We start from the raw sequence: 13,890 nt of genomic DNA, 5'->3' as shown, positions 1-13,890 counted from the left end.
CTATGCTGTACAAAACTATGACTCTCATGTCAATCAATTCTACTAGCTCCGAAAGATACCATAAATTCGTTACTACCGTGATAAATTCTTCCTGGGGAATTAAAAAAAAAATTCCATTGTGTCCTTTTCACCTTCCCTCAAATCAATGTCTCCTCTCTTGATGATTCTTGATACCAATTTGAAAACTAACTTACTCTCCTTGTGCAGCTTTCTTCCATTTCTTTCTCAATTCTTAAAACTTACTTGATCAGAAAATACATTATTGTTGCCTGCATTTACCAATATACGAAAACCGTTGAGGCACGCATTGAAATGTAAAAAAAAATACACTCTAATTATCCCAGAGCACTGTATAACCACATCTTTCTGGTTATAATCACATACTTGTAATTTGTAAATCTTTGTCACATCAGTGCAATCACATATTTAATGGAACCAACCATTCAACCAGTAGGCTAACAGAAAGCTGCCAAGACACCAATGCAATATTGATAAATTATGTTGATTATGCACTAAACATTGATCAAGATACTTCGAATGCTTATTTGCTCTTTTATGAAGCAGTGCCTTTGAAACATATACCAAATCCATTGAAGGCCTTAGAGACCTTACTCAAGTACAAAACCACGACAACCATCCATTACAATAGTTGCATCACTTACTTCATGCTTTTTCACTATCATGGTCTAGTTTACTTACAAGTCATTGTAAATTTATTGTTATGTTGCAAGTAATTACCTAGAACATTGCAGCAGGAAAGAATCTCACTGTTCTGATTCATATCCGATGTAAATAATAAATAAACACATTCGACTCTTGGGAGACAGCACTTTTTAAGTGTGGCACTTCCTCAGTAACAAGCAGTAACATTTGGCCAACTTTATAAACATACACTATACTTTTTTTAAGCACATCTTCCAAATGCGTTCACCTCAAAAGCATCTATTATTGTCTGTTTGGGTGTGGCAGCAAGCATGCAATTGCTGAGAGCAGTCAACTTCAAGAATTTCTTCTCATTACATGTCTCAGCTTAGAACTGCTATATCGGAGGTGGAGGCGTATTTTTCACTGCTTTTTAACTGCTGTATTATTTTTCACTATTTTTTTAATTGTTCACTATTTATTAAACACTTTCTTTCAGCATGATGCGGAATACCTGGAAGGAGCTTTTCAGTCGGAGATGGCAGAGTTTCTTGTGTAATTATCCCAAAAGCAAAACCTGACCAAGTAGTCTTGAGTTAAATGGGACACTTAGGCCCTCTTGGAAATCAAACAAGCTCCACGGGATCAATTCTGTGCTGGCATTAAGGCATAAAATGCACTATTGAGTACTGAAATGTAATTATCTTACTCCAGAGATGTACTGGAGATGATTTTCTATCATTACCTCCACCGGAAGACACAATACATTAAACCTGCAGCTTCTTGGAGACTTCAATACACACAGCTATGGCAAAGACATCCAAAGTACTTCCAACAGTTTGTTAACAGCACTATATTGCACAAACAAAAAAATCTCCAGATACATTACCTTCAAGAAAAATTCAACAGAAACTGATCCCATCGCGACAGTTCATCCAGAACCTTCGGGGACTATCCTGTTTGCCACAATGCCAGAAAACAAGTGTATAAAATATAGTATTAACAATCCTCTACAAAGGAGCTCAGCAGTTATATATTACAACCTCAACTCCCTTCAGAATCAATTTGAGCCATAATCCTAGCTGATGCATATCCCACTCCATTATAACTTCCAAAAACAATTTATTCAACGCCAAGGTAAAGGCAACATACACATTCTGGCACAGTTACCGTTAGACTTCGGACAAAGTTTATGGAGAGTTGCAAGCGCAGCCTTACCATACTCCAAACCAAAAGTTAAAGCACTACCACCAAGACAAGAAACTTGGCACAAGCAGGAGATTAGATAAATACTTGATCACATGTCAATACTTTATTTTGTCAATGCGAGGAAAGTATCTGAGAGATGCTGACTGACAGAACAGACGATGCACAATCATGGTTGGAGCTGACCATGCACTTAACTGAACAACAATCTTCCCTCATTCCATTCTTCTCCAGCATTTGGAATCACATTTGCCAATTCCCAACATTTCATTTCTTTCTTAAAATCCAACAAATCCCACTAAATATTGCGCCCAATATACGAGGGAAATTACATTTAGTTTTACATCTCTGCTGTTTTATGCCAGATTTTCAAACCATCTGTTAACTACCTCGTAGCATTTATATCATTATAACAGGTTCCTTTTTAACAACAAAAGCTCTTAAAAGTCATTGATGTTTACCTATCAAAGCACAGATCAATTAGTTCAGAGAGAAAAAGGTTTTTAAGTTTTCATTATAACATCTGTGCAATATATTTTCTGACAGTATGGGAGTCTTCAACGATTCTCCGTCAAAAGAAAAAGTAATCAGAATTCCTACAATGAAAATAAAACAATAAAACTACACACACAGGAGATCTGAAATGGTTCTGGCGAAAAGTCTTTGACATGCATTGTCATCATAATCAAAGGTATCACAAAATGCTGGAGTAACTCAGCAGGTCAGGCAGCATCTAGGAGAGAGGGAATGGGTGACGTTTCGGGTTGAGACCCTTCTTCAGACTGATAATTCTTTAGTCATCATAATCATGCTTTATTAGCCAAGTATGTTTTGAAACATACGAGGAATTTCATTTGCCATACAGTCATACCAATAAAAAGCAACAGAACACACAAAATACATTTTAACATGAACATCTACCACAGTGACTCCTCCGCATTCCTCACTGTGATGGAAGGCGAAAAAGTTCAATCTCTCCCTTCTTTGTCCTCCAGCAGTCGCAGCCCTCGAACCTTCCATCGATGGGACGATCTTACTCTCGTAGCCGGCGGCGGGCCTTCCTCTTCGGGGCGATCAAGCTCCTGCATCAGGGGGGGGAAATCGCAGCTCCCTCGTACCGGGCGATCTACCCCGGGTCGGGGCTAGTTCAACGTCATGCAGCTTTTGGAGCTTCCCGATGTCGGTCACAACCCGAGACTGTGAGCTCCTTGATGTTAAAGTCCGCAGGCCACAGTTGGAGCGTCGATCCCAAGCAAGGGATCGTAAGCTCCGATGGGAAGTCCACGCCCCACTCAAAGTCAGTCCCGAGCAAGGCCTCCAGCTCCACGATGTTAGGCTGCAGAGCAACCGGAGATACGATCCGGAAAACAATCACATCTCCGGCAAGGTAAGGTAAAATGTTTCCCCCGACCGCCGCGACATAAAACAAACCACAGAACATTAACACATACCTTTAAAACTCACTAAAAATAACAAAAAAAAGGAAAGGAACAGACAGACTGCAGGCGAGGCCGCCATCGAAGCGCCACCCGGTGGAAATTGTTAACTTGCGTTTTCCTTCTGCAGATTCTGCCTGACCTGCTGAGTGTTTCCACCATTATATTCCGCCTGTAATGGTCTAATACTATGCACTTTCAACTTAAGACTGAATCTGTTCAGGTCATTAGGAATACAATTTGATCACATACTTAGTTATCCATTTAAAAAAATACATAGACAGAAAGAAATTTGGTGCATCCTGGATGTCACCAGTTGCTTTACCTGGAAGGGAGAATTTTAGCAGTTACTGGACATCTAATCTTAAGCTAAGAGAACTTGACTGTTAACCAAACAACCAAGACACAAGGAACTGCAATGCTGAAATCTTGAACAGAACACAAAGTCATAAGAGGAACTGAGTGGGTCAGATGGCATCTGTAGAGGGAATGATTAGGCAATATTTCAGCTGGGGATTCTTCTTCTGACTGAAGAATGATCCTGACGCGAAATGCCATTTCTCCATTCTTTCCAAAGATGCTGCCTCACCCTCTGAGTTACTCCAGCACTTTGTGTTTGAATCAAATAAGCTAATTGTTTTCTGCCTTAATTAGGCTGACAACCGATGTACTTGCCAATCAATTCGAGATTTTCTTTTGTTCCAACCTTATGCAAGACTCAACCGGCAACTGGGTTACCAACTTGTAACCAGAAATGGTCCAAAATGTGTAGAAAGGAACTGCAGGTGCTGGTTTACACCAAAGATAGATACAAAATGATGGAGTAATTTAGCAGGACAGGCTGGAGAAAAGGAATAGGTGGTGTTTTGGGTCAAGACCCTTGTTCATACTGAGAGTCAGGGAAGAGGGAAATTAAGAGATATTAAACATACAAAACAAATCAGAGCCAAAATGCTTTGTTCTAATTCTAAAGAAATATGACTTGCAGAAAATTGCTGCAATTTTTTTTAAAGCTAGATATACAAACGTGCAAAGGAACATTAAACATAATAAAACTGAAGCTTTTGCTCTTTGCCCAGGCCAGCAACAACAAGAGAGAGGTCTGACTGTATTCCTGCGAAGCTTTATCTGACTCAGTTTGGCAGGGGCACAATTTTATGATCCGAGTCATTTAACCAAGGTTGAAAACAGGGTGGAGGGGGAGATGATAAAGGGGTTTTGAAATTAATATCCAAAGTATTTAATTTTCTGTGAACGGTACTCTGCAAAGAACTTCAAAACTTAGTTTAAAAACAGGCAGTCAACTACAAAGACATACTGAGATTCAGCCTGCTATCACAGTCTATGAGATCAAAGTTTATTTTCCTCAAGACTCGGCAAGTTCCTTTGACAAAGACTACGACAAGAAATGTTATTCCGTGCACAGTACTTCCCCCTTAGCTCAGACATTCCTTTTGGGCCTCACATACAGATGTAAATGTTTGTCATTTGGATCCAGAATAAATTTCACAGAAAAATAAAAACACCAATAATGGAATACAAACTCTCACAATGAAGAGGGCAAATATTAAAATTGTGATCAAAACAAGGGTGGAAGGTTGGATAGATACACATGCCCACAACTGCAAAACGATGGATATATTTTAAGGGATTCCACACTACACTCTGCATAGGAGAGACAGTGGCCTTTTCCCCAGTGATGGGAATTAAGTTGAAAGGGCAGGCGTTTCACAAAATCCCTGTAAATAATAAGCAGGGCCAGGGGCAGACTGTTCATACTCACGTCCCACCCGCAGAACTGCTGGCCAAGTTGAGAACCGACACCGTGGCCTGCAGTCCTCCTGCCCAGGGGGAATAGATCTAATATCTAACCACAGGTTATCCTCATCCAACTGCTGGTTTCTCCTGGCTCAGTCCCAGACCAGTCCTCCCAAAGCCAGTCTCCCTCCCTCCCCTTGCTCTCCCTTTCCCCCTCCCCTTGCTCCCCCTTTCCCCCTCCCCTTGCTCTCCCTTTCCCCCTCGCTCCCCCTTTCCCCCTCCCCTTGCTCCCCCTTTCCCCTCCCTATGCTCTCCCTTTCCCCCTCCCCATGCCATGTACCCCCTTTCCCCATCCCCATGCTCTCCCTTCCCCTCCTCATGCTCTCCCTTCCCCCTCCCCTTGCTCTCCTTTCCCCTCCCCATGGCATGCTCTCCCTTTCCCCCTCATGCTCTCCCTTTCCCCCTCTCCTTGCTCTCCCTTTCCCCTCCCCCATGCTCTCCCTTTCCCCTCCCCCATGCTCTCCCTTTCCCCTCCCTATGCTCTCCCTTTCCCCCTCCCCATGCCATGTACCCCCTTTCCCCATGCTCTCCCTTCCCCTCCCTTCCCCTCCTTTCCCCTCCCCATGGCATGCTCTACCTTTCCCCCACATGCTCTCCCTTTCCCCCTCTCCTTGCTCTCCCTTCCCCCTCCTCATGCTCTCCCTTCCCCCTCCTCATGCTCTCCCTTTCCCCTCCCCCATGCTCTCCCTTTCTTCTCTTGCCCTCCCCCAGATTCTCCCCCCTCATTTCCTCCCCCCGATGCCCTTCCTTGCCCCCCATTCTCCTGCCCCCCCACTCTCACTCTTCCCCCCACCCCACTCCCACTCTCCCCCCCACCCCACTCTTTCCCCCCTCCCCACTCTTTCCCCCCTCCCCCCCACCCCACTCTTTCCCCCCTCCCCCCCCACCCCACTCTTTCCCCCCTCCCCCCCCACCCCACTCTTTCCCCCCTCCCCCCCACCCCACTCTTTCCCCCCTCCCCCCCCCACCCCACTCTTTCCCCCCTCCCCCCCCACCCCACTCTTTCCCCCCTCCCCCCCCACCCCACTCTTTCCCCCTCCCCCCCCACCCCCTTTCCCCCCTCCCCCCCCCACCCCACTCTTTCCCCCCTCCCCACTCTTTCCCCCCTCCCCCCCACCCCACTCTTTCCCCCCTCCCCCCCCACCCCACTCTTTCCCCCCTCCCCCCCCCACCCCACTCTTTCCCCCCTCCCCCCCCACCCCCTTTCCCCCCTCCCCCCCACCCCACTCTTTCCCCCCTCCCCCCCCACCCCACTCTTTCCCCCCTCCCCCCCCCACCCCACTCTTTCCCCCCCCCACCCCACTCTTTCCCCCCTCCCCCCCCCCCCGCCTTCACGAGACCCCGGCCCGGTGACGTGTGGCTGAGCCGGGCCCGCTCCACGGCCTGTCTCCCCGCCCGCCGCCCCGCTCTCTGCCCAAGGCCGCCGAACAAACCAGCAACGCAGCAGAGGCGGCTTTGAGCGCAGGCCCGGCAGAGGCCTCGGCCTCTCCTGCTCTCCCTCCACTCGGGCGGGGCGGGAAGCCCCCCTCTTACCTCGGAACATCCGCACCCCCAGCTCGGCTGCACCATCTGCTCGGTCCGGGGGCCGCGGAGGGGCGGGCAGACTCGGGCACTCCCAGCCCAGCCACGGGATTGCGAGGCGCCTCGATCAAAGCCGCCGGACAGGCACTCACAACCCCCCAGCAATCGCCATGCACCCCCCTCGCCCTCCCCCTGCCTTGTCACTGATACTGCTGCTCCCTCTCCTTGCAACTAATTCTTTGCCTTACTCTCCCAGAAAGTGATTCTCTCTCTCTCTCTCTCTCTCTCCACGGCTGTAACTGATCCACTCTCTCCCACCCCACCCCCCTCTCACTTACTGACTTCCCCCACCCCCTCAAAAATGACCACCACTTTCTCTAACCCCGTTACTGATTTTCTTTTGCCTGCTCTCTCTGATTACCTCTCCCTGTTCGTGATTCACTGCCTTTTTCTCCAACAGAATATGATTACCTTTCTCCCCACGCTCTTTCTACGGTTGTTACTGATCGATTCACTCTCTTCCCCACCCCCTGTTACTGACACTCCCTCTCTCGCTCTCCCCTCCCCTCCCCTCCGACTATCACTTTCTCTACACCAGTTACTGATTCTCTCTTGATCTCCCTCTGGCTGATTTTCTCTATATCCCCTTCCTTGTTTTTACTGATTCTTTCTCCGTCTTTAGTTTTTCCCCTCTCCATGTTCGTAATTCTGTTTTACCCTCCCATCAAATGCCAATCCCCCTCACCACCACCTCTTCGTGGTTGTTGCTGATTCATTTATCCCTTCCCGTACACTGCATAACTGTTTTTATTATCCGCTCTGCCTCTCTCCCTCTGTTCATGTTCATCACTTTCTTTACCCTTATTACTTGTTATTTTCTCTCCCTGTTACGAATTCCCTCCATTCCCCCATTTGTAATTCCCTCCATTCATTCCCTGTTACTAACTCCCTCCATTCCACCCCTTTACGAAATTCTCTCCCTCGATTCCCCGGCGTTACTAATTCCCTCCCTCCATTCCTCCCCCGTTACAAATTCCCTTCGTCCCTCTCCCTGTTATCAATTCCGTCGGTGTCTCTCCCTGTTGCAGATTTCCTCCATCCCTATTCCCCCTGTCCTTCTTCCTGTTACTAATTCCCTATATCCCGTTCCCAGTTACTGATTCCATCAGTTTCTGTAACTGCTTCCCTCCATCCTGCTCCCAGTTACAAATTCTGTCCATTTCCTGGCCTCTTAGGACACCCTCCCTCTTATGAATGTACATCTCCGAGTTACGAACACCTCTGTGTTTTTCCCTCTTACCAATCCCTCTGTCCATCTACATCTTATGACTCCCTCCCTCCCTCTTTTTTACCGATTCCTTCTGTCCCTCTTTTGTACCGATTCCCTCTTCCCTCTCCCTGTTATTGATTCCCTCCATCCCTCATGACCCTCTCTACCCCTCTCCCTCTGGTGAACCCCTCTGTCTCTCTCCCTCTTGCAAACCCCTCCCTGTTATGATTGCTATCCCTCTCCCTGTTACGATTCCTTCTATCCCTCTTGTACTAATTCTTTTTATTTCTCACTCTGTTACCGATTCCCTCCATCCCTCTCCCAGTTACTGATTCTTAGTTCCTCCCTGTTACCGACCGGTTCGCTCCATCCTATTCCGTTACTGATGCCATCCATTATTTATCCTGTTACAAACCCATGTTCCTCTCTCTATTACAAACTCCTCTATGCCTCACCTTCTTGCAAACCCCTCTGTCTCTCTCCCTTTTACCAATCCCTGTATCCCTCTTCCTGGTAGCACTCCCTCTGTCCTATTACCATTCCCCCCGTTTGTCCTTCTGTTACTGATTTCCTCTGTCCTTTTCTCCGTTACTGATGCCCTCTGTTTCTCTCTTTGTTGCTGACTCTCCCTAATTTCTCTTTTTCTCCCTGTCTCCCTGCTATTGTTTATTTCTCTCACTTTACAGCTGATTACTTTTCTTTCTCTGTTTCTGATTTTCTCAATCCTTTTACCAACTCTGTTTCTTTATTTTTCCTGTTTTTATCTTCACCCTCCCTATCTAAATCTTTACAACACCCGATCTCACCTGTCAACCCCTAAATTTATCGTTCACCCTCTCATTCTTTCTCAATCTTATTGCTCTGTTCTTATAATAACTTTATAATCATATAGAGGAGGGCATGTGTTGTGCATCTGCATGTAACAATATTTTTCTGCTGACTTCCCCTGCTGGCTAGCTGGTTGCCAGCCACCACTACATTAACGTACGGCATAAGTACAATGAACTGCAAAGAGACAACTCTCTTCCCCCTTAAATTTAACTTTCCGAAACTAGAAGATTTAGCTTATGTTTTGTTCATTAACATTTAAAGTGACAGTTACCACTCAACTGAATTTTAACCCCAGAAAAAAATTGCAGGGTTATTCTGCTCAAGAACGAAACATAATCATATGTGTCCAACTTAAAACTCCAGTCCCTCTTGTGCTCACCATTGCCCTGTGGAGTATCCGTGATTGGGAGTTGTTGACGTTGATGTGTCTGGGCCACCATTAGCACATGAAACAGGTATTCCAGGTCTCTGCCTTGATCTGGAAGATCAATTGCCAGCGCTGTGGGAGTTTGTGAAGGTAAAAACTCGTCCACATAAATAATTTTTCATTGTCTATTTTTCAATGTACTGTGTAGTCAAAGATACTTTGTGCTTGATGACTCCAGAAATCCACATGTGCTTTGAGTCAGAGTCCAAGTCATACAGCAGGGAAAACAGGCCCTCCAGCCAGGTGTCCGTTACCACCCTCACCTCAGAGCAGAACTTAAGGACAGGCCATGTCACCTTGTCATAAGCATATAGTGATTTTGGAAATAGAAGAACACAAATCAGGTTCAATCAAGGCCAAGAAAGTGAGTTCATGTTTTATAAACAACTCACCAGATGTGCTTATCGTTGTGCATGCAAGAACTTAAGAAAATCTTTGGGAAGAAAGAAAGGACTGAGAATCGACTAAGCATTCTTGAAAGGTTGTACAGCTATACTGATATTTGCACCTTGATATGGTGAGGACAAAATATGGTAGACCCTACTTTATTTGAGGAAGAGCTCTATTTCATGTGCTGCTTGTTTGACAGCTCTTTTAGTAAAACAGTAAAATTAAAAGAGATGGGAGATCCACAGCCAATTCAGTAGTTGTCAGTTGTGTGGGAAGGACTTTCAGCCATTTCAAATTCAGCCAAATAATGCAATTTGTTCACTGTAGCACAATCCACATGAAACAGCTCCTGTGAATGGTAACCCAGTATGATGGTTGCAGGGGTATTCGAAAAGTTAATTTCAAAGAGCCTCTCAATCTCTTGATCCAATCCTGATTATTAGAGGTACTTTGTGACTAAGATCTTCATATGAGGAATGACACATGTAGCCGGTAAGCATTTCCTGATCTTTGAAAACACGTAGACTCTGGAACCCCATAGAGTACAGTCCAGATCTCTACATAGCTGGATCCTTTTTATTAATAAGAATATAGTGCTGTTGTATCTCTTGGGTCAGCCACTGGGATTAAATTCAAGACCTTTTAAAGAACGGAATCCTCGCTTGCTTCTATAGCAATATTGCATGATAATGGGCATATTATTAACACGATATACCCAAAATACATTTGACCCACCTCTCTCACTTACTCGGTTTTACTTATATAAATTTTTTCTCTAACCCACTCAGTCTTACTTATTTTCTTCTCTATCCCTTTTCCTGATGTTTTTTTTTCTCTCACTCATTCTCTATCAGCCAGAAAGAAGTGGCTACTTTTCATGGAATAAAGAACTGTTTCTTTAGTTTAAAACTTGATATTTCACGTTGCTTTCATTATATAAAAACAAAAGTACCCTCTGGCCCCAACTTAGTCTGCTTTTGTTTATTCTCATGAAAAGTGATGGCTTTTTAAAGCAGCAAGTACTGGTAGACACAAAATGCTGGAGTAACTCAGCGGGGTAGGTAGAGTGAAGAAATGGGTAACGTTTTGGGTCGAGACCCTTCTTCAGTCTCGACCCGAATGTTGACAGGTACTTCTGGGATCATTTTTTTCCTTCCCAAGAGATACAGCGCATTCAGAAAGTATTCAGACCCATTCACGTTTTCCACATTTTATTACATTACAGCCTTATTGTAAAATGGATTAAATTCTTTTTTTTATCATCAATCTACACACTCCCCATAATAAAAAAGCGAAAACAGGTGCTTAGAGATTTTTGCAAAGTAATTAAAAAGAAATAACTGAAATATCATATTTACATAAGTATTCAGGACCCTTTACTCAGTACTTTGTTGAGGCAACTTTGACAGCGATTACAGCCCCAAGTCTTCTTGGGTATGACGCTACAAGCCTGGCACACCTGTATTTGGGTAATTTCACCCATTCTTCTCTGCAGATCCTCTCAAGCTCTCAGGTTGAATGGGGAGCGTCAATGCACAGCAATTTTCAGGTCCCTCCAGACAAGTTCAAATCTGGGCTCTGGCGGGGCCACTTAAGGACATTCACAGACTTGTCATGAAGTCACTCCTGCGTTGTCTTGGCTGTGTGCTTAGGGTTGTTGTCCTGTTGGAGGTGAACCTCTGTCCCAGTCTGAGGTCCAGAACGCTCTTGAGCAGGTTTTCATCAAGGATCTCTCTGTACTCCATTCATCTTTCCCTCGATCCTGACTAGTCTCCCAGTTCCTGCTGCTGAAAAACATCCCCACAGCATGATGTTGCCACCACCATGCTTCACCGTAGGTATGGTATTAGCCAGGTGATGAATGGTGCCGCTTGGCATTCAGGTCAAAGAATTCAATCTTGGTTTCATCAGACCACAGAATCTTGTTTCTCATGGTCTGAGAGTCCTTTAGGTGCCTTTTGGCAAACTCCATGCGGGCTGTCATGTGCCTTTTACTGAGGAGTGGCTTCCATCTGGTCACTCTACCATAAAGGCCTGATTGGTGGAGTGCTGCAAATATAGTTGTCCTTCTGGAAGGTTCTCCCATCATCACAGAGAAAGTCTGGAGCTCTGTCAGAGTGACCATTGGGTTCTTGGTGACCTTCCTGACCAAAACCCTTCTCACCCAATCGCTCAGTTTGGCCATATTTATTTACAAAATGCTGGAGTAACTCAGCAGGTCAGGCAGCATCTCAGGAGAGAAGGAATGGGCGACGTTTCGGGTCGAGACCCTTCTTCAGACTGATGTCAGGGGGGCAGGACAAAGGAAGGATATAGGTGGAGACAGGAAGACAGTGGGAGATCTGGGAAGGGGGAGGGGAAGTGAGGGACAGAGGAACTATCTAAAGTTGGAGAAGTCAATGTTCATACCACTGGGCTGCAAGCTTCCCAGGCGAAATAAGAGGTGCTGTTCCTCCAATTTCCAGTGGAACTCACTGTAGCACTGGAGGAGGCCCATGACAGAAAGGTCAGACTGGGAATGGGAGGGGGAGTTGAAGTGCTCAGCCACCGGGAGATCGGTTAATGCGGACTGAGCGCAGGTGTTGAGCGAAGCGATCGCCGTGCCTGCGTTTGGTTTCGCCGATGTAAATAAGTTGACATCTGGAGCAGCGGATGCAATAGATGAGATTGGAGGAGGTGCAGGTGAACCTCTGTCTCACCTGGAAAGACTGTTTGGGTCCTTGGATGGAGTTGATGGGGGAGGTAAAGGGACAGGTGTTGCATCTCGTGCAGGGGAAGGTGCCCGGGGATGGGGTGGTTTGTGTAGGAAGGTACGAGTGGACCAGGGAGTTACTGCTCAGTTTGGCCAGGCAGCCAGCTCTATGAACCTATTGAACATTGTTTGAACTTACACACATGGAAACAAGAGCTTGAAGGCAACATTCATTGTTTGTAACCAATATTACACATAACATATTACCAATTCCAGCACGAAATGTGCATGGAAACTGCATTTTGGGAATGAATCAGTTAATGAGTCACTTGGAGATACAAGGAGTAAAGCACAAATTGCTGAAGTCACCCAGCGGATCAGGCAGCATCTGTGAAGGAAATTGGCTGATGGCATTTCAGGTTGGATGTCTTTGGGTGGATCGGGATGGAAATCCTGAAAAGTGATAGATGGTTTTAGGTGAGGAGAGCTTGATTGGCAGATGGATGGAGTAAGTGACATTGGCTAGTGATGAAAAGGCGACAAAAACACGTTGGATAAGGAGAGAAGAGTTTATTTTAGTGCAGTGTAGTTTGCAGACCCAGAACACCTCTGACAGGCTTTGACTGAAAACAAAAAGAAATAAAACTTTCCCTCATGTTAAAGCTATCAGGTAATTTAACAGATTTAAAACTCCCTGGTATTCAAAGACATTTACTATTTGATTGCTTAGAAAAAATGGCAATAGAAAAATAGTTTTCAAAGATGCATAACATAATTTAAAATTGATAAAAACATTAGACTTAAGAAAAGTAAATTATATCAAATCAATGGGGTTTCCAACCCTACATCGATGGCATTGTTGAAATATCCCAATATAGAAATTCTGCATTTGACTCCCGTGACAACATTGCAACGGATACAGAGGATCTCTTTCTTGGACCTGGTGTGGGTCTGCACACAGTAGCATACTTCGCATTTACTACTCCGACAGCATCCAAAGGAAAGTTTGATATGAGGGAAAGGAGTAGAAGCTTGTGGTGTTAAGATTAGAGGAACACAGGCTTGAGGGAGCTTAAAGCCAATTGGACCACATAATATGTTTCTGTTCCATTTTCAATATTAGACATGGGATACCATTCAGAATCCCATTCCCGCTCCCCTACAATAAGCCTGAAGAAGAGACCCGAGCTGAAACATCACCTATCCCTTGATATTCTCACCTATTCTCCAGCAATGCTGCCTGATCCATTGCATTACTCTATCACATTGTGTCCACAATTGTTCATGTGTTCAACTTAGTAATATAAGAATAATATTGCATTTTAAATGGTATTGGTGTTGGATTCTTGATTAACACAGTACTTGCTTCAGCATCTTACAATTACAGATTAAAACTTATCATATTTTGGGCACTATCTCCTAATGGTTCCTTTACCTTGAGTTCCCTCATCAAATCAGTTTCATTACACAACACTAAATCCAGAATTGCCTTCTCCCTGGTAGGCTCCAGTACAAGCTGCTCTCAGAATCCATCTCGGAGGCACTCGACAAACTCCCTTTCTTGGGGTCCAGAACCAACCTGATTCCCCCAGTCTACCTGCATGTTGAAATCTCCCATAACCACTGTAGCATTACCTTTGTTACATGTTAATTTTAA

At 45.1% G+C, this 13,890-nt stretch overlaps 1 protein-coding gene across 4 annotated transcripts in view; it reads right to left on the bottom strand.

Annotated features, from left to right (window-relative positions):
• socs6a (suppressor of cytokine signaling 6a) overlaps positions 1-7,149 on the bottom strand; it is a 38,807-nt gene extending 31,658 nt beyond the window's left edge. Inside the window, exon 1 of one of the 4 annotated variants that reach the window (XM_078397811.1) lies at positions 7,095-7,149. The gene's annotated coding sequence lies outside the window, so the exon portion shown is untranslated. Of the gene's footprint in view, positions 1-5,067; positions 5,164-6,535; positions 6,773-7,094 lie in introns of those variants that run through there. The other 3 variants (XM_078397810.1, XM_078397812.1, XM_078397813.1) reach the window with 3 other exon arrangements.
• Positions 7,150-13,890: the final 6,741 nt, after the last annotated feature.

The sequence above is a fragment of the Rhinoraja longicauda genome, chromosome 4 (genome assembly GCF_053455715.1).
Source record: "Rhinoraja longicauda isolate Sanriku21f chromosome 4, sRhiLon1.1, whole genome shotgun sequence".
In the NCBI taxonomy this organism is placed as follows: Eukaryota; Metazoa; Chordata; class Chondrichthyes; order Rajiformes; family Arhynchobatidae; genus Rhinoraja; species Rhinoraja longicauda.
This window is presented reverse-complemented; position numbering and strand designations above follow the sequence as displayed.